Below are 21986 nucleotides of genomic sequence, written 5' to 3' on the forward strand. Positions count from 1 at the left end.
GTCACTGAACGTTGAGTAACCCCAGGTGGTCTAAGTTTCTGGAGCCTCCACTACTACGGCGTCAGTCATATCCCCATTCGCTTTGAGGCGTCGAACCTTATACAGAAAAGCTAACATATTGTCGTCCTCGATCCATTTGCTACCTGCATAGGCTACACCCAGAATTTCTATCTGGTTTTAAAAGGACATTTGTAAACGTTGAAAATTTTCATCCGGCATACTCCTCGAGAGGTGCCGGAGGCTTCAGAATTTAGCATTATATCAATATTTCATTGAAATACCAATATAAGGATGTAAATTTCGGATTTTGCAACACTTTTAGGGATCACGATCCTGGGGACAGGCATATATATTTCTGAGTTGCTTAATGCTATTAAAAACGAATGGGTAATGGGGAGTATATCTGGGGGTATATATCAGCCCTGATAACGCAACCCGAAGGCCAAGACCACCACCCTCGGCCACATTTCGGCCATAATGCCAATGATCGACATGCATAGATGACCGCACTTCGACGACATCTTATTGAGGTATACTGTAGGGAGTAGCTTCCTGTATGTGTGGGGAGTAGCTTCCTGAGTGCAGTATGTTCTTGTGTGCTGAACATAGTTGGCGTTCGACGCAAATATACGATCTTCGCCACTTTCCCGCTACAACCTCCTCCCCGCGCAGTGCCCTGTGGCGGCCCGAATACCACAAGTAAAACTGTGTAAAATGTAATTTTCCGATGTACATGAAGGGATGGTCTCCGAGTAAACACTGCCACGCTGCTTACGTCAGAGGGGAGATCACTTTGTTTCTTTTTACAACTGCAGCCTTGACTCTGCGAGTTACTGCGTCGCCACTGAATCACCGCTGTTTCGCATAGGTAATCTGTTTTTACGAATATTCCCAGAAGTAGCGAATAATAATGCATTCAATTCGCTTTTTTGTTATTCAAGTCCTGTTCGAGTCTGTTTATAGCAAAACTATACGTGGTCGATTTGTGGGCCTTCATTATCATGGTTTGTTCTTCAGAAGCATGATAGGTCCTGTGAGAGAAAGGTGAAATATATGAGGAGGCTGTTAAGGAGTCCAGGCACTTTCATTTACGAGATACAAATAACGCGAATAGATGTGGCAAGAAAACAAGTTTCAGAATCACCTTTCTAATGTACCGCATTTCTGGACGGTCTGATAAGACTTCATCATATTTCACTGCTTTGAGAATAGCCACAACAGCCTACCTTTTGGTAAACTCGGAACGTTGTGGTTGTTCGTAAAATGTTACCAGTTCCTTGTTACTGCGCTGATAGTAGAGGGCACGACTCAATACCTATTCCATGGGAATTGGTGTAGTCGCTCCTTCTACAGAAAAAAGGAAACATTTTTACCATTTTAAAGAATCCGAAGAGAGAAGCTTTTTACAGACTGAGATTCTAATCGACTAACCTGGGAGGCACTTGCGAAAATTTCAAATGTGACAAGATTAGGCACGAAGAACTTTTCAGTCAAATATAGGTAAATGAAATACGCTGGCGTTCCTGAGTTTTTGTATCGTGTTTGAGTCTAGTCGGCTAATGCATAGGCCTATGCTATACTGCCGTCAGTGTACTCAATGAGAGAGAGAGAAAAAAGAATGTTGTTCAAGTCGTCTGCCCTTACGGAGTGTTTGAAGTGCGGACTCTGAAGGGAGCATTTAGGCTAACTACAGAAATGCTCTTCGTTACTCATCGCCCCGCATTATTTACAGCGAGCGCACTTCTATAGCCTAGCATAATAGACTCCGTCCTCCTAACCCGACGTTGTTATGGCAAGAACCAAGCTTAGCTGTAGACAGCCATGCCTCCAGCAGGTTGGCATGGGACGTGACAAGTTCGTGCGCTGTCTGGTCGTCGGGTTGCATCACTTCCAGAGAACGCATGGCATGGCCGAGCTGGCATGTGCTATCAACTCGGTCTTCGATTTTAATATACGAGAGTGAGATAGGAATTCAGCTTTTCAATTCACTTCAATCACGAGTTAGATACACAGCCGCTAAGCCACGCAGACACTTTAATACAGCCTGAGTGAAGTGGGACCTATGTGTCATTCATAAAATACGGTATCGCGCGGCTGTTTACTAATGTGTATGTGTAGATCACGGTGCTGAAGATTAAAAGGCGCTCAAACGAAAAGATTAGTGATCAAGCGAAGTAAGAAATTGCATGTACTTGAACGGGTATCAGCAACGGGAACGGAAAGCGGGAGCCACTAATGCTGTTGCGTATTTCACGCTCTTAAAGGCAGAGCTAAAGTGTCCATCAAAGCTGAGCGCCAGTGCACTTCTGACATAGCACAATGAATTTCGCCAAGTTCTCGCAATTGATGAACATAATCGAGTGGTGCTGTGACAACAATCAATACTATACCCCCGCTATAAGAGCTTTATACTATCATTTCTTATGTGTGACAATGACTGTCATTTATAAAGCTCCCAGTCAAAGTAAATTTGGCCTGATTGACAATAATTAATTGAGTAAGAATAACAGATTGAAAATGTAGTGTCAGAATGTACCTGAACGCACAATCGCGTAATTCATCGTCATCATCATCATTATCATCATCAGCCTGACTATACCCACTGCCGGGCGAAGACCTCTCCCCTTTTCTTCCAATTAACCTGCTCATGTGCTAGCTGCATCCACTTGACACCTGCGAACTTCTTAACCTCATCCACCCACCTAATTTTATGTCGCCCCCTGCTACGCTTACCTTCACTTGGAATCCAATTGGTCACTCTTAAAGACCATTGTTTATACTCTATTCGAACTACATGTCCTGCCCATGCCCATTTCTTATTCTCAATTTAGACTAGAATATCCATAACTTCAGTTATTTCTCTGACCCACTCTGCACGCTTCCTATCTCTTAGCGTTGCCCCTACCATTATCCGTTCCATGGCACTCTGCGTTGTCCTCAAGGTAAGTAGAACCCTCTTCGTTAACCTTCATGTTTCAGCCCCATAGGTCAGTACCGGTAAGATGCAACTGGTATACACTTTCCTCTTGAGTAATACCGGTAAGCTGCTAGTCATAATCTGCGAGTGCTTGCCAAATGCGCTCCATCCCAATCTTATTCTCCTAGTTATTTCTCTTTCGTGGTCCGAATCTGCGGCCACTTCCTGTCTTAAGTAGGAATATTCGTCTACCCCTTCCAACGCTTCGCTGCCTATTTTAAACTGTTATTCAATTTTACCAGCATTACTTTAGTCTTCTGCATATTAATCTTTAGGCCTACCGTTCTGCTTCTCCTGTCTAGATCAGTTATCATTAGTTGCAGTTGCAACCCTGAGTTCTTAAATAGGCAATGTCATCAGTGAATCGCAGATTACTGAGATATTCTTCATCGACCCTGATGCCTAACTGCTCCCATTCCACGCCTTTGAATTGACTCTCTAAGCAAGCTGTAAATAGCCCTGGGGAGATCGTGTCTCCTTGCCTATCACCTTTCTTAATTGGAATTTTGTTACTTTCTTTATGCAGAACTATGGTTGCTATGCAGCCACTGTAGATATCTTCCAGTACTTTCACATATGGCTCACCTACACCCTGAGCTCACAATGCCTTCCTGACCGCTGAGGTTTCAATCGAATCAAACGCTTTCTTGTAGTCAATGAATGCTATGTATAGGGCCTGGCTATATCCCGAGCACTTTTCTATTACCTTGTTTACAGCGTGGATATTATCGATGGTAGAGTACCCTTTCCGAAATCCTGCTTGATCGTTTGGTTGATTAAAGTCTAAGGTTGCCGATTCTAGTAGCGATTACCTCAGTAAACACATTATCCCTAACAGACAGAAAGCTGATTGGTCTGTAATTTTTCAAGCGTTCTTCCATGATTATGGTACTTTCGATGTCATCAGGCATTGCGTATAGAGGGTGGCCAGTTTTTCTAGCCCGATCTCCCCGTCCTTCAACAAATCTATAATTACATGATCCTCTTCAGCTGCTTTCCCCCTTTTCAGAGCTTCTAGGTCTTTCTTAACCTCGCCCTTCGTTTGGTGGAACGTCTTACTGCTCTTCATCACAGCTAATTTCATACTTGCATTAGCGAGGCGCGTCTCAAAACGCAATTATCCGTCATGTTGTTGGCATGCCTCCCAAGATATCGACCACCGTTTCCCTCTCGTAACTACATCTGTGCTGCGAATCACGCTGCAAAAAGCTATCCGATATGCTCATCACGTATACGTTCGCCGACGGCACGACGCTGACGGCAAACTCCTGCGCCAGTAGCGCTTTTCTGATTTTGTTTCGTACAGCGCTAGCCACAAGGCACTGTATCTTGTCACTCGCAAACCGCACAGGGTTAAAATAAAGAAATACATGCGCATGAAGAGGTCCGTGAAGTTTGTGCGCGTTCAGGTAATTACAGTGTGTACTGAAATAAAAACATCAGCAGAAGAGCATAATACAAAATAACTCGATATGCATTCGACGTTTTCTTTTTTTCCTACCCGCGGACTTGCGCAGTTGCTTAAGTTTGAGTTCACGTTTTCGTTCAGACACGGCAGCTGCGCGGGAAGACATCTTCGTCTCTGCCTTGCAGGTTCGTCATGCTTTCGCCTTTGAAATACGTTCTTTATTTCTGCACAGAAGGTGCGATGAAGATAGTGACGCAGATTTTGTAGGTGGTTGGCGCGATCGTTATGGATTGTGATATTGATGTGTGCTTAAGAGTTCGCTGCTTTGACAATTATAATGCCTGTCCTATTATACTAGAGCCAGCCCGCAGAGCATGCAACCTCAATCTTTTCTTGAAAAGGGGGAAAAGCACGCATTGGCGTTAGGTCGTCTTAGACATGACCGAAAAATGCGTATTTCTGTCATCAAATGTTTGCCAGACCTTGAGGCGATTGTCTAGAGTGGCAAGAGCCGGGTTGGCGTCTTGCGTTGCCCAAGGTGCGCCGCGGAAACGATACTGAAAAATGCCCGCTAGGTGCCTACGGGTTAGTAAAAATTCCCGCTTGTGCATCCGAATCCATACTGTCGTGTGGACCCCAACTTTCAGTTGTATTACGGCACGGATTACAACAAATGTAAGGCGCTGAAAATGCTTTAAGCGTTCTCAGATGTAAAAAACGATATAAATAACCCAATGTCAGGCATTATGCGACGTGCAGCAATGAGAGGCGAAGTCTCAGTGTGCTGCCAACCGACAGGTGTGTGTTGCGAAGTGGAGCTCTATGAAAGCTTTATATGCGACTAGGCTGAGGCGCGCAACACACGAGGCGGCATCAAGCATATAGGAAGCGTAATTGACAACTATGCGGTGTAGTCCTACCGATAGGCATCTTGCATGGGGCGTGTTCCCTGCATGCATGCCTCTGAACTTTTAAGTTGCTGCTACGCTGGGTTTTCTTTCCGCGCCCCGTTGAGCTGATCAGTCATGCTAGTAATTTTGGAAAATATAGAGTCCACAAACTGCAAAAATCACACAGTAGTAGTTGAGACTCTAGCAACTACAACAAGGTTGGAATTACGTTGGAATATATATATAAATAAATATATATATATATATATATATATATATATATATATATATATATATATATATATATATATATATATATATATATATATATATATAGACATGGATTGCTTGTTACTAATGGGCCAGAGTTAAATTCAAACAGGGTGTCACACAACTTTCCCGATTATCTATTTTATTCCTGTTTTATTTTATTTTATTATATATATATTATATATATATATATATATATATATATATATATATATATATATATATATATATATATATATATATATATTATTATTATATATATATATATATTATATATATATATTGTATTATATATATATTATATATATTATATTTATTATATATATTATATATATATATTATATTATATTATTTTATTATTCTATTTTATTATATATATAGAACGCAGTGACAGCTCCAAAGCACGATGCATTTCATGACTGAATCGCCTTTGGCAGCTGCTTAGTAGTTAGAATTATGCACCAACTGCCGTCTATTGCTGTTTCCTTTTGAAAGTGAATTGCTCCTTTGAATGCTCGAGACGGAAAAAGTTTTCAGTGAACTCAATAGTTTGTTGTCCCCACCTATAGTTGCTTGACGCGCAAATTTTTCTCGCGCATACCGAAAATACTTGCATATAAGAGACAGTTTCCCTCGTAATCACGGATAAACACTCGTACGTAGCTGTCTGTATTCTACATATTTCGGCTACGGGATGACAGAGTAGCCAGCATAGCGCGAACGGCGTTCCTCTCGAATCAGCGCACCAATATTTCCCGTGCTAATCACAATGTAGTCGGTTTTCGTGCGGGCATGAAATACAACAATATAGTTGAACAATGGAATGATTAACTTGTTCGTGGCACCCCACGAGTAAAAGCGGCAGTAGCGAAGGTGACGATATTTCGTGTCGGAGAGGTACACGACAAGATCAAGATCGCATGCTTTAAACATTGTGTCAGAAAGCACGCGCAGCGCTTCGTTTTTCGAAGTTAAGCTGCTTCCGGCTCTCAATAATGTCTGTAATTCACGACGAGTCTTTTAGCGCTCAGGAAGACGCAGAAAAAAGTGCGAGTCGGCGTAGAAAGCCTGCAAGACAAGCCCTGCAGCTTAGGCAGATCAGCAGTTGCTCTACCTGGTCAGCTTTATGGGCCGCCACGTGGCGGAGCTAGCGCGTTCGAAACTGCAGCGTAGGACTCTTATATAACTCAGCTTGCCATTTGCTTAAACAACAACAAAATAGGCAGGGTCTTTGTGCGGAGCTCCAGACGTGGTTTCTCTCGTATACGTGGAAGTCCGCTTCAACCCGCATTTTAGTGAACAAAGGCGATTCCTCATTTCGCTCGCTAAACATCCTACTCCGAATATTGGCATTCGACGTTCTGAAGTCCATCCCAATTATCCCCTGAAAATACAATATTTTCGCGTTTCTAAGAACTGCCCTCCCCTTCTCATTTTCACTCACAAAAATACCTCATTTACTATTTTTTATCTAACTATCCCTTGCCTTGCCCATAAGAATGACTATACAGAATTGCTAGGAATATTTTAAATATCTGTCGCTGCAACTGCGTTTAAGCGAACGTGGTATGCAAATGCCCTGTACTGCGGCAAAAGGTGCCTTTTTTTCTGCATTTTCTGCATTAGCATTGACGATTACATATCTTTAATGTAAACGGAAATTTCAGTGTGCCGCCTTCTGATTAAGAATTCTTGACAATGAGTGCGCAGTCATCTTTTTGTAAGTCGCGTTCTTATCATAAATGTATAACTTCAAAAAATCGCGTATCATGAATGTGTAACTTCAAAAATGTGCAGAGAAGAATGCGAATATCCTTCGTGCGATTACAGTACTGCTTACTCTCACGAGTTTTCATCTCCTTTTGTGATGCACAGTTCTCAGAGCGTAAATTTGAATCCATGTGTGCCTTACGGCAAGAAGATCTCTATTAGACGTGTTTAATAAAAATATCGGCAAGGACTTGCGAAATTCTTAGAGCGTATTGCTTGCTTTTACGATATATTAATATGACACCCTTTCAAAACTCTTCTACGAGTTTGACATATTGATAATATGACACCCGTTCACAACTCTTGTACCAGTTCTGGGGTTCTGGCCCTACAGTCAACGCAACGTGCATAACTGGTAATAAATAAATAAATAAATAAATATATATATATATATATATATATATATATATATATATATATATATATATATATATATATATATATATATATATATATATATATATCTGCTAGGCTCTCGATTGAGAGCGGCAGTATTGTTAAATAAAAAATATATATCCCCGCCGGGGTGGCGCAGTGGTTACGGCGCTCGACTACTGTTCCCAAGGACGCGGGATCGAATCCCGGCCTCGGCGGCAGCTTTTCGACGGAGGCGAAAAGCAAGGCGCCCGTGTGCTGTGCGATGTCAGTGCACGTTAAAGAACCCCAGGTGGTCGAAATTTCCGGAGTCCTTCACTACGGCGTCTCTCAAAGCCTGAGTTGCTTTGGGACGTTAAACCCCACAAAGCAACCAACCAACCATATATATATATATATATATATATATATATATATATATAAGTGACAGACTTTAATGCTTTGATTTATTTATTCCTTATTATTTATTAATTACCTCCGTCATCATTACTTGTATTACAAGTGGAGGAATGAATTCACTGAGTTTTGAGGGTGCATATGAAAATTAACCAAAGAAGGTGCAGTTTGGGTGACACTTTATCGGAGGGTATGACGCGATACCGTTAGTCTCCATTCTGCGGGTTCACTTGTGGATCCTATTTCGCATACATTAAGTTTGGCACTCGCTTAACCATAAACCTCTTCATTTGTGCACCTATTATCTCGCACGTACTAATACGCAGTCGTAAGCTATATAAATATGTAAAGGACCACACGGCATGGATGCCTATACTCGAGCCAAGCTGCACGAACGTTCCGGGGTGAATAGGAGGGGTGTGCCTTATCCTCAGCCCCGAGTTATCCATGTTTTGATTACCATCGCACCTCTCATCTCAAAGAAGACCGAGTTGGCAGCTCCTGCCTCTTTATGTGGTCTCATGACGTCGCAAAACCTGCCGAGCAATCAGTACCTGGCTATATCGCCTGCCAACTGTCACCTTTACGCACGGGATTTTTCTCTCATAATCACGACAAACTCGGGCTTTGTGCAGAACTGGGCATGAAAAACGCCATCGGTACACGTGTTGCTAAAATAAGTACTCTAAAAAAGGAAAAATGCGCGGCTTGACATAATTCAAACAAAGCCGTGCAATATAGCATGACACTGCTGGATTGATACAAGGGGAATTTGAAAACAGCCCCTTTAAAATGCAAGACCCCTGACTTTTAAACCGTGGCTCGTTCTCTATAATACGTGTGTGGATAGCCCCGTTTACTCGTCGCGACTTATATACCTGTTTTTCAATGAGAAATATCGTGGAAGCACTTGAGGCAAATGCGTATTTGATGATCCTCCAGTAGAGTCAACCAAGTACTGGTTTACTACTGGGCATGCGATATACGCACGTTTCTGTGGTAATTACTGAACGAGCTGGCTTGCGTTACAGTTTTTCCGGAATACTTATGTTTTTTTTTTGAGTACCGATGCCGAGAGGCTCGTTTACTTATTGCACATATGTCAACTGTAATTTCATTTCCAGGTAAATTCGGAAACAGAGAATTAATGGTTATTTATTTTAAAATTTTAAGTACCTTGAGCAAGAAAATTTGGCCATCACTCTCAATCAAACTCAGTTGCTTCAAGTTCGTATACTAATTGGTAGAATCCGCCCTGTCCTTTACAAAACTGTAGCTTCCAAGTGCTATACACTCCATCATTTCATCGTGCTGAAATTGTTTAGTTACTTAGTCACAGAAGCAACCGTTAGTGTAAGGTTTTAGTCCAACGAAGCACAATTTCATGATGTTTAACCGGGTCTTCAAATAGTGTGTTCCTCAACGTTTGACCTTTGAGTGCCTGCTCATTTGGAAGGCGCTGCCAACCCGGCGTTCGCAATGAGTTAGGGGTGAGATCGGAATGAAGTGTGTTGTCGGGTTATTTGGTTCTGCATATTTAAGAAGAAAGTAGCGCGTGTGGTGTCATGTGTGTTTGCTTTCGTCCTCGTCTAAGGGTTAGCGCTAATTTCTTCTTAAATATCGGAATGAAGCTTTACAGCCTTACACAGCTGCACATGCTGCCCCTTGGTTAGGAAGGCGTGTTTGTATGGCTCGGGTATATACCCCTATGTCGCTCCTAGTATCTTGTGGAGCATACATCATGGTTAGCAGGCCTCTGGTCGGTTGTTTCTCGGATGTCACGAAACCACATGTAATGGCCGTATTGGCAGATGAGGTCAGCTAGGGCATTACGTTTGGGATGGGAGGGATACGCAAGCACATTTGTGCGACTTGGTCCTAGCGGGGAATACTCACAAGAAACATTGCGCACAAGGGAAGCAAATGGAAGACTGATACCGCACAGCACAATATATTCTCACTGCCTTTCTAACCATCCAATTGTAAATTATTTTCTGATTTTTTGCGCAATCCATATTTTTAACTAGGATTTCTATTTTACTTTTCCTAAAATCAAAGTCAAAGGAATCAAATAAAGCATTTGGGCGACGCTTATGCACCGCCGTTAAGGGTATGACGCTACAGCGTTGATGACTCCAGCCCTCGCGGATCCAGGTCGCTGGCGTACGGGCTCTTTGCGATGCTTTAATTATGAATACCTCCCTCGATTTTAATGCGATAAAGGCCCCGTTCACCGAAAATTCGCCGTTCGGTGGCTTTGTGAGCAAAAAAGCACGCGCATGGCAAACGGTAGCAGCTAACATGGCCGAGCACTAACTTGACGTAGGAGCTGCCAACTCGGGCGTCTACTTTCGTATGGCAGCACAATGAGCCTGCAAGGATCGTTGCATTCACATTAACCCTAGGCCACGCAGACCCGTTCATACGGCTTGGTTAGAGTGGGATTTTATACGTGTGCTGTAGCCTACGCTCTCGCGTCAGAAAGGCAGACCTTAAGCGTACCCCATAATAGTAAAAATGAGAGCGCATATCATGTTCCGCAGTGTACATGCGGTTCATCAGTACGGGATGCGCCCGCGATCTCGCTTGCGCTCGATTCAGGATCGTCTGTTGATGCCTAATGAGTTTAGGGTGCGGTTATGGCAGTCTGCACCTTTCCTCTCGGTACATCCGGGTAAACTCCCGAAAGCTGATGACCGGGTGCGGTAGCTCTTCCGGCTCGTGCTCAACCCGGATGGACATTTCTCGGGTATGGTAGTCGGCAATGGTGTCCCTGCTACTTGCAAGGGAGGCAGGACCCACACGAGCTCAATGGCTCTTCTAGGAGGTTTTTACTTGAATAGAATGGCTCTGGCCGCGTAGGAAATTACCCCCCTACGGAAGCTTCCGTAAGCTGTCGGTGACCATAGCGTCCGCGCTCGGCTGTGTGAGTGTGAGGGCCACGGCTGCTTCTTCGGCAACTACGTGGTCTGTTGTCTTCATGAACGCACTGACGATCAGCCTGAATTTTGACGTAACCACCACCACTGCACGGTCACTGTGTTTTCGGAGCAAGGCGTCCGCGTAGAGGACCCTGGAGTTCTCTTCCAGCTTCCGGGATATGTTTTAGGCCCGCGCGGTGCGCCTCTCGTCGTTCTTGCCCGGCGTCATATTCCAGGGAAGGGGTCTAGTCTGAATGGTCATCTTCCAGTCTTCCGAAAGGGCCGCCTTGATGGGTACTGGCTCGATCTGCCATCCCATTTTGCGTAGGATGGCTCGTCCGTGTTCCGTGTGGTCTAGCCGGATTCTCTGATTAGAGGAGTGGGCTTCAGTCAGTTTCTCCAACCTGTTGTGGGCGCCCATGTTTAGCAGTCTTTGCGTGGACGAGTATATGGGCATGACCAGTGCTTGCTTCGTTGCCTTACGAAGCATCGTGTTTAGGGTGTCCCTATTAGCCTTCGTCAGCCGGAGATACGGGGCAGAATAGGTAACCCGCTATTCACGACGGACGTGCGTACCATGCGCATGGCATCGTCCTCTTTAAGACCTCGGTTTCTGTTAGATACTCTCCGAATATCACAAAGTATCTGTTCGGTTGTACTCTTGATCTTTGTGACGGTGGCATGGGCCTTCCCGTCGTTCTGAAGTAGTAGACCGAAAATCCTAATCTGCTTGATGGTTGTTCAGTCGATGGTGACGATCATGTTCGGCGCCAGCTCTTTCTTGGATTTTCCCGGTTGGATCATAAGCAGCTCTGATTTCTGGGGAGCGGAGCTCAGTCCGCACGACTTTGCGTACTCGTGCACGGTTGTTGCCGCCCTTTGCAAGGCTTCGTCCATCCAGGCATCACACCCGGCTTGAGCCGTCTACACCGTAATATCGTCGCTGTAGAACACGTGGTCCATGCCTTCGATTTGCGTGAGTAGATCGGGCAGGGGCAGGATTGCCAGATTGAAGAGCAGGGGCGACAAGACCGATCCCTGTGGAGTTTCTTTATCCCCGAGCTCGACAGGGTTCGACTTCTCTCTTACCCTGATGGTCGCTGGTCGGTTTGATCGAAAATTGTTCATGCAGCTGAATGTCCTTCGGCCACACCTGGCCATATTCAGATTCTGCAACACGCACGCCTGGGACACGCTATAAAACGTTCCCTTCAGGTCGAAGGCGAGTATCCCGCGCGGCGCGTGCCTTGTAGCTGGCTTGACAACCATTTCGTGAAGTTGGATCATTCCGTCCTGGGTGCTGAGATGCTGCCTGAGGCCGTACATCGTCCCCGGCATCTGATCCGTTTTATCGAGGTGCTTCTGCAGCCGGCAAAGGATCATGCGCTCCATCACCTTTCTCACGCAAGAGGTGAGGGAGATGGGCGCATGCTGTCTATCGTGAGGGTCTTGCCGGGCTTTTGGAATGAAACAGACCTCGGCGTCCTTCCATCCCTTCAGCAGCTGAGCTCTCCCAGGCTTCGTTCATGTCGCGGGCCGCTTTACTTCTCATGTTATCGAGTTGTTTGTAAGTTATGGCGTTCTTGTACTTCTCTTGTTACTTTCATTTATCGCTGTCCACAGTTCTATCATGGTAAACAGCCGGACCAATTCTTCGTTGTCCGGTCCTTCGTACCTCTCGGGCACCGAGTACTGGCCCTTCTCTGTGTTTAGGTACCTCGCCCTCAGGTCTTCCAGGAGCTTGCGGCCGTCTCCCTAGTACGTGTTTAATACCTTGGAGAGGTTGCGATTGGTACCAGTTTTGCTGCTCGCAGGTTGATCAGATGCCTCAAGAGACACCACGTTTTCCGCGTCGAGAACTTGCCCTGCAGGTCGTCGCAGGCCTTCAGCCAATATCCCTACATAGTTTGGCCGCGTGCTAGGACGCTAGACTGCTATGCGCCTTTCGAGCTTTCTAATGTGTCTCTGACGTTTCCACCGCCGCTTTAATGGGTACCGGGCCGTCCGCATGTGGGTCAGTCTGGCGTCCGCGTACGGTGTCTGCGACGTCGCTGCGATTTTTTGGCTAAATTTTTGGAGGGCCTTCTGGTCCTTGGCCCATTAGCTGTAGACCTGTTGTGTTTCAGCTTGTCCCGAGTCTTTCTGGGATGCCTTTTCTTGTTCTTGGGTGAACTTTCTCATCTTGTCCCAATCTGTGATCCGCGCCGTCCCTAGCACAGCAAGATATCAGGTGCCTCGGATCGTGATGCCAATCACGCTGTGGTCCGACCCCCAGGTCCACTTCTTCGCTTCTCGAGGAGATGTCTAGCGTGCCCGATAACTACGAGTGGTCTGACATGGTGTCCCTCGGGGCATTGTTGCCTCTCTCGGTGGTTACGTCCCGCTCGTTCAGGAGGGTCATCTCGTAATCCTGCGTTGTTTTGGCCAATGCTTTTTCTCTCTTGGACTGGAACTTATAGCCCCACGTTGCGTGAGGGGCGTTAAAGTCGCCGAGGATCAGAAGCGGCCTGGTCCCCGCCAACCATTTCGCCTGGCTCACGATATGGTCAAATTCGTGCTGCCGTTGTGACGTCCTGCAGTACGCACTCATTGCCCGAGTTCAAAAGTATAAAAGAAGCCACAAACCAAGACACAAGTATCGCTGTGCTTCCTACTTAAAAGAACAACCTCCGAAAATATAGGTATGCTTTTTTAAGCACATTTCGAACAGCTTTTCGCGCCCGCACCACTACATTTTCTTCATCATTCTTTCCCCGGACTGCCAACGACTGGAACGGCCTTCCCCGAGAACTTGCTGCTATCACATGTCCACCTTTATTTCTTGAACGAATCACACGTGTACTTGCGCAGTGAAAATCTTGTATTTGTATAACTTACTTACACATGTATGTTACCTATTCTGTTCTTCATTTCTGTGCTCCCCACCCTTTATGTAATACCCTCTAATGAGGGTCTTTAAGGTATTAAAGTGAAGTGAAGTGAAGCTACTTCCGCCTGGTTTTCCTGATATAACTTCCAAACGCTTTCGCAATAAATCACCAATAATTAGGGGTGGGGGGACGCAAGAGTAGATGCGAAGCGCCTTTAACACCATCCTTTTATTGTATGAATGCTTTTACACGTTTTATAATTATAATTGGTTCACAGGAAGGAAAGGTGCAGTATTTCACACTTTTTCTGTGAACACCCCACCCCCGCCCTAAGGGAGGAGAGGAAGGTGGGAGTGAAAAAGGAAAGAAAAACGTGCCGCAATGCAGGGGCTTCGGAGTAATTTCGAACGCCTGGGATCTTTAACGTGCACCGATATCGAACATCACACGGACTCCTCTCCGTTTCACCTCCATCGAAACGCAGGTGCTGGCGGTCGGGTTGGATTCTGGGTACTTCGACACAGTATTTGGAAACCTTAACCACCGCGGCGGGGCCTATACTTCTTGTATAAGTTGGGTTTTGGAGAAATGAAAGCCCAGTCTCACTTCTCAGTGGACACCTACACTTGTCAGAGGGGCTAATGGCGTCAGTTGGAATCCCTTTCCCAATGTATCCATAAAACTTTAGAAAATCGATGCTAAAAGGGAAGCGAAATGGTGTGAAACCCCCCTGAACACTACACAAAGTATGGTTACATCATACTTTTGATATGAAATGACGTGCGAATCTCCTTCGACATCGTTTTCTCAATTTAAATGACTGTGACGGTGATGATGATGGCTTTTTGGCCGAACGACCTGTATATGCTTTGTGTAAAGACGTCTTCTTCGTTAGTGCCATTTCCGGCATCTAGCAGTGCGGGGCGTTCAGTGGCAATGCTCAGCACTTCTTCACACGGTTAGCAAGAAGCCGCTTTCTTTCAAGCGACTAAATCTAGTTAAGGGCCGAAGAAAAGTACTGGAGTGTAGTTACAGTGAGAGCTATTAGCAAAAAATGACCGACGGCATCCTGTGACTTTGGAAACATACCGATGATGTGACGATCAACGAGAGGCACCGACATTTGGATTGGTAAAACGTTTATTCGGGGCCTGCAGTAGAACGCGCGCTCGCGCGCGCGCGCTCCGGGCGGGGTCTACGTCGTCCTCTGGGCACCGGCCGCGCGGCCTGGGTCCCCGCTCGCCGTGGCCGGCTCGCTGGTTCCCTGCCGGGCCAGCGCCTTGATGACCTGCTGGACGGCCCAGAGTTGCTCCTCTTGATTGTCGCTCCCTGCGGCTGCTTCCAGTCGCGGCGGGATCCTCCTAGACTTAGCTTGTTCCTGGTACTGGGTACAATTCCACAGCATGTGTGCGAAGCCGGCAGTCTCCTTTCGGCAGACACTGCATTTGTCTGTCGGGTGCGTCTCGGGATACATTCTATGCATCAGCAACGGACTGGGGAGTGAGCCCGTCTGTAGCTGTCTGAATAAAACGGCTTGCTCTCGACTGAGCCCCGAGCAAGGGGGTGGAAGAGTTCTGCGAGCTAGGCGGAACACCTTCGTTATTTCGTTGTAGTCCGTCATTCTGTCTTTGGTGCTGAACCACAGCGGCCAGTCGACCGAGGCGCGGTCCGCTAGCGCGCGCGCCTCGGCGTGTGCCGTCTCGTTGTGGTTGGCGTTGCGGTCTGACGCCCCGCCCGCGTGCGCCGGGAACCACTTGATTCTCACTTGTCTGCTGCCATTGTCGTTTTTGGTTGTCTGCAGTATGCGCACAGCTTCTTTCGCTATCCTGCCTTTGGCGTAATTTCTCACCGCCTGCCTCGAGTCGCATAGCACTGTGTGGCAGTCGCGGTCGGCGATGGCCAGGGCGATGGCCACCTCCTCCGCTTGCTCTGCCTTGGTGCATCTCGTGCTGGCGGTCTTGCGAACGGTGCCGGTCGCGTCGACGACGACCGTCGTGAACCCGTGTATCTTGGCATACTCAGCCGCGTCAACGTAGCGTGCGTGTGTGTCGGCCGCGTGCTGGTCTATCAGCGCCTTGACTCTCGCTGCTCTCCTCCCTTTGTTATACTCCGGGTGCATGTTCTTCGGTACCGAGTCCACTCTGATGTTGCGCCTGATCTCATCGGGGACGGAGAGCTGCGTCTGCTCCCTGCCTTGATATCCAATTCCCAGGTTGTCCAGGATTTTCTGGCCGGCCTTGGTCGTAGACAGTCTTTCGAGCTGTGCGGCACGTTGGGCCCCCGCTATCTCCTCCAGTGTGTTGTGCACCCCTAGCTGCAGGAGTCGTTTGGTGCTCGTTGTTTCGAACAGTCCCAGTGCCGTCTTGTAGGCTCTGCGGATGAGTATATCTATCTTGTTTCTCTCGCTGCTGTGGATTTGAAATCCGTTTTGAGTCGCCGGACGATGTTCTAAGTTGAGTCTAAATCTTTCCGTGCTCTTAGTTGTGCGACAAGCCGACTATCAGAAGGGTGCATGAAGTTTACTCTCGTAATTTTGTGACAGACGCACGTGGAAAGATTTCAGAGTTCTTGTTGCGCTGACAGGCGGCTGCCGAAGACTGTCGAAACTAACGCCTTTGTTTGGTCTTTTCATAAGGTATAGGTCCCAAAGCGACTCAGGCAAAGCGGAATACTCTGTTGGAGGGCTGTGGAAATAGTACTTTAAACGAGGTCAGATTGCTCTCATTTCGCTTCTGCTATGACCTCAAGGGAAGGGCTGTCTTCGTGGGACTTCTATGCTGAAGTTCGGGCTTCTTTGTCCAAAGCTTCCACGTAAATCTTATTTGCCTCCGTAGTTGTCTCAATCACAGGACAAAGGTCCACTGTTGTCTTTTTAGCTGCTAGGATGGCCTTGTATTTGTGCCCTAGTGGCCTCAGGGTACTATCCAAAAATATAAGGATGACGGTCAATTTATCAGAATAGAGTTTTTTCCTTTATTTTTTTATTTCTACAGAAAGGGGCAGCCGAGGCGAAAGGTTGAAAAACCTGACGAGGCCTCGGCACTCAAGCAAAGTTTGACAGACCAGTGAAATAATACATTATCAATCTAGGCATATAAACCTAACACAAATAAAAAACGCATATGCCGCAAAAAGATTGTGACACACGTGAAACCACAGCAGCAAAAGAAGTACACAATAAAAACAAAATAAACAGTATTACAGACATATAAAATAGAATAATAATTTGCCATCCAGTCATAAGCTGCTAACATAGGCGATTGATTTATTTGCTCCAACCAAGAAAATTCAACCAAAGTGTTAAGATCAACATACAAAAATCTGAAATGTTAGATTGGAGAAAATTCAATATTGTTTGCAATTAGGTATGCTTTAATGTTACCTTTGAACGTGTTACTTCTAACAGAGAAGTCAACAATAAGATTGAGCCTGTTAAGAACAGTGGGAACTTGGTAGGTTAGTGTTTGTTCGAACATCAGGGGTACGTTTCTTGTGGGTTCGAAGTTCATATCTCACTAGGCTATGATCTGGTATTGATGCATGTAGCCTGTGCTCATGGATGTGTTTTAACAAGTGTAAATAATAAATAGGTTGGCTTTTAGCATATCGTGCTTGATGAATAACGGTACAGTAGGCAAATGTTGTGGCCTACCATAATACCCTTCAATCGCTCTTAAAACCCTCTTTTGAACGACCATTAATCTCTTAAGGTTTCTGTAGGTTGTGGTACCTCAAATGAGGATGCAATATGTGAGCCGCGAATAGAACAACGCATAGTATATTGAACGCTTGACACAAACCGGTACTAAACTAGGGATCTTGTACAGGCAACCGGCAACTTTGCTGATGTCATCAACCAGTTTGGAAACATGAGCGTTCCATGAAAGATTTTTATTAAACCAAACACCGAGGAATTTATGGTTATTGACTAGTTTAAGTTGTGTTTGTTCATATCTTACATTTAAGAGGTAGTTATCGACAGTATTTATTTGTCGGAATATAGTATAATTCGTTTTAGAAAGATTTAGGCTAAGTCAATTAGCCTGTAGCCAGATATGCAGATTTTCAAGGTAAGAATTTACCATATCTTCTAGAGCAGGCAAGGAACGGGCTGTAAAGAATGCATTAGTGTCGTCTGCATACATGACTATGTCAGGTGATTCAAGTATCCGAGAGATGTCATTAATGTAGATTATGAACATAAGTGGTCCTAATATAGATCCCTGAGGGACACCCTGTTTAATAACTTGTTTGTCAGAACAGATACCATTCACTACCACGTACTGCGATCTATTACTTAAAGGGCCACTGTCCAGGGAAGGCCCTTTTAAGCAAAGGAGCCCAGTGTTTCGATCAGGTACCGGAGATAGTCTGTGCAAAATTCTACAGTGACACGCTCGCCGCAAAGCATCGAAAATATAATTCAAAGCTCTCTCATGCTCTCCTCTGGGAAGCCAGCTTCCCCGTTTCCTGCGCTGGCCCGACGGGCCACAGCAGTGACGTACATACCGCGAACGATGTCCATTGGTCCGTCTCGCTGACTGACGGGAGAAGGATGGGTGCCTACCGCTCGCAGCGCGCTTTTCCCTCGCCACGACCAGACTGAATCCAGGGGCGCGCGCCCCCTCGACCGTTGTTTTTTTCGCGCTCGCGGAGAGCCACGCCCCACCTCCCGCCAAACGCGGAGGAGGAAGGGGAATTTGTATTGCGGAGGCTAGACGACCTCGGGCAGGAGAGTGAAAAGCCTTTGCGAGGGAACGGAAGGAGAGAGGCATGATAGAATCGGGTGATTGCGGTGCCTGTAACTGCGTTATTAGTTACTCTTTTCAAAAACATTTTGCGGCCTTGCGTTCTAGGGGCGAAGTCTCACATTCACCGGGGAAGAAAATATTTTCGACCGGAGGGTGGACAGTGGGCCTTTAAATACCACCTCAGCAAACTAGAAGCTATGCCTCTTACGCCCTAGTCAGACAGCTTTCGCAAGAGAATATCATGCTGAACGCAATCAAACGCTTTGCGAAAGTCTAAGAACAGCCCAAGAGTGTATCTACGGTGCTCAATGTTTTCAATGATCCTATCTTTTACGGTTAATAATGCTTGTTCTGCACATTTACCTTTTATAAACATATATTGAGAGAGGTATATAACGTTGTGCTTAGAAAAAAAAATGCTTCTAGCCTACTGTTAATTGCTCTTTCAAATACTTTAGATATTACCGGAAGAACAGAGATTGGTCGATAGTTGGAAATTTCACTTTTATTTCCACCTTTATACACCGGGCATAGACGGGCTACCTTAAGGCCATTTGGGAATACACCACTCTGTAATATTAGAGTAATGATATACACTAAAATATCACACACTGCGGTCGACACATGTTTTAATGGAATGGGTTTTATTTCATCATACCCAGCAGACACGTTATTTTTTTTGCTTTTAATCATGCTGTCGACTTCATGTGCGGTGACAGGCTTTAGTAAAATAGAGTTAGGTAAAGGGCAGACTGGATCACTCTAGACATGACTACTCCCCAGCGCATTGTTTCGTGGGTTTCCGACATTAATAAAGAAATTATTCATTGCATTTATCATTTCAAAGCCAGATAGCGTACCACTGGCGGTTAAGATTTCATTTATTTCAACAGCATTCCTGTTATGCATTACCTGGTTGATCTCTCGCCATAACTTTGTTCCATCACTATATATCTGGAAAAATTTGTTTATATAATACTCACTTTTCGCATGCCTCATTTTAGCATTCAGACTATTTCTAAACTTCCTAAATTCTTTGAAGAGGAGAACATCGCGTGTTTGCAGAAAAATTTTGGTACATCTTGTTTTTGCGTTGGATGTCTTTATAAAGCGTTTTGTTCATCCAGGGTTTCCTATACTTTTTTGGGTTGCGAGTCGAAACTCGAATGGGGAAAGCCTCGTTATAACACTGCAAGAACTTGTTAGAAATGCGGAGTATGCCACATTAGCGTCGTCTATCTCATAAATGCTATCCCAATTAGTACTTTCAATAAAGGACCTGTATGTGCATAGCTTTTCATCATTAATATTTCGGAACTCATATTTAGGTCTGTTATAGGCTTTTTTCTTGCGTCCAATAGAAATGAAATAAAAAAAATGGGTAAATGGTCACATATATCGGCAGAGAGTACGCCAGATGCAGTGTCAGGAGATTTCTCATTTGTAACATAGATATCCAGTAGTGTAGACGTAGTAGGTGTTATCCTAGTGGGGAGAGTTATGTTATTGAAACAAGCATGTGAGGAGATTAGACTAAAAAATTCACGAGAGTGTAGATCGTCAGACACTAAGTCTATGTTGATGTCGCCCATCAAGACAAGTGGGAGATTTGTGGAACTGACCTATAAAAGAAAGCTCTCAAGGAAATGTAAGAACTGCATCCTATTGCCCGCAGGAGGCCTATATATACCAGCAATGATAACGTGTGGTAAGGCAACGGTCAAACATTCAACACTCGGTGCCAGAGTGGTAAATTCATCAACAACAGAGTGGGGATAAACATCCCTTACATACACAGCAAGGTCATCTCCTCTGTGATTTGGCCTAAAAAGGCCGTTATACTTATGATCAACCAAACGTAAATGATCTTCATGCGACGTAGCCCAAGTTTCAGTCAAAATAACAGCATCAAAATTCCCATTTAAAGAGGAGAAAAATGTTCAAGTTGGTCGCCCTTATTATTCACGCTACGTACATTTAGGTGAATAGTAGAGAATCTTTTCTCCGCTGCAGTGAAATTGGCATTGAAACATGCGGTATTGTAGTAGGCGCAAAGTTGTAAAACTAAATAAGATTCACTAACTATGCTAAAACCATCTAGGTAAATGCTTTTTCAAGCTAGTACCATGACTTCAGTAATTTCAGCATACAGATGCAAAGATCATTCATGAGCGAGTCACCGATCTTTGTTTGGGTAAACAAGTTTCAGGTCAACTCGAGGGCAGCTTCAATTTTTCGAGGACATAAAGGTGTTTAGGGCCCTTATTTAGGTTAGAGTAGAGCGATGAGATCAGATTAAGAGTTCTTTTGAGCTCCTTCCATGACACTGCAGCACGAATCTAAAAAGCTGGAGAACGTGACCGCTGAAGTGGCTTTAATTTATTACACCCACTGCAACGGCTGCGTTTCTGCTTCGATGAAGCCTGTATCCCTCATGCCGATGAGTTGGGTTCACAGCCCTATAGAATGAACAAAGATCCATATTGGCTTAGCCGATTCTAGTTGTACTCACATCACGTTCGAGATATACCGGGTCAAAGGAGAAATTGATGCTTGAAAGATAACTTCGACAGTGAAGAACGCGTTCGTTGTTTGGCCATTGACATCAAGATGGCAGATGCAGTGAGTAGGAATTTCTCATCCATTGAAGTTGGTGCACTCGTCATCCATATAAAGGTTTTGAACCTTTAGAAGAGGTGATTTTTACAACGTCATCTCATATGCTCTCGACCAGTCAGATGAACTCCGCAAAAAAAAAGAGCATTTGCGGGTCTTTCCCTGAACCACCGCTATATTTTATTCACAATGGAAAACGCAATAAACAAAGATATCCAGTCTACAGTACTGGCTACAGATACACTTCCATCTTAAAAATAAACTATGATGTTGCAGTCATGTTCTTCTTCGTTAAGTTAGCTTGATTGTCACCAGTTTCTGAACCTCATTCATGATCTTTTAAATGGTCTGTGGGTAGCTGAAAGAAAGGCGTCGAGCTTCGCGGCCTTTTCACCAAGCTCACAAGCATAAGACTTACTGACCGGCTGGATGATTCATGTACCACTTGTTTTTTCATCATCAAGGAGCTTCCGTTATTATATGCTGTTTTGTCGATTTCGCATCAGCAGCCGTTTCAGCAACCACGGTGAATGAGAATCTCGTGACGGTGCATGCCATTTCGAGTAACTGGGCTCTTCGTTCGTCGGGTTCGGGTTTTCTGGGGGAAACCAAGGCCCTCAGAAACCGAAGTGCAAGCTTCCCAGAGTTTTTCACTTCGATCTTGCATCTATGCTTTCAGAAGAAGATCTGGATAGGTTGCGGGGCCTTATTTCTAGCATAATCATTGGCAATATAATATTTA

General features: G+C 45.1%; 1 pseudogene; it reads right to left on the reverse strand.

The window, feature by feature from the left end:
- Positions 1-11191: 11191 nt before the first annotated feature.
- Positions 11192-12399, reverse strand: LOC146183685 (uncharacterized; annotated as a pseudogene).
- Between the last annotated feature and the right edge of the window lie 9587 nt (positions 12400-21986).

Source organism: Amblyomma maculatum, chromosome 7, assembly GCF_055883805.1.
Source record: "Amblyomma maculatum isolate TAMU_Amacu chromosome 7, ASM5588380v1, whole genome shotgun sequence".
NCBI lineage: Eukaryota > Metazoa > Arthropoda > Arachnida > Ixodida > Ixodidae > Amblyomma > Amblyomma maculatum.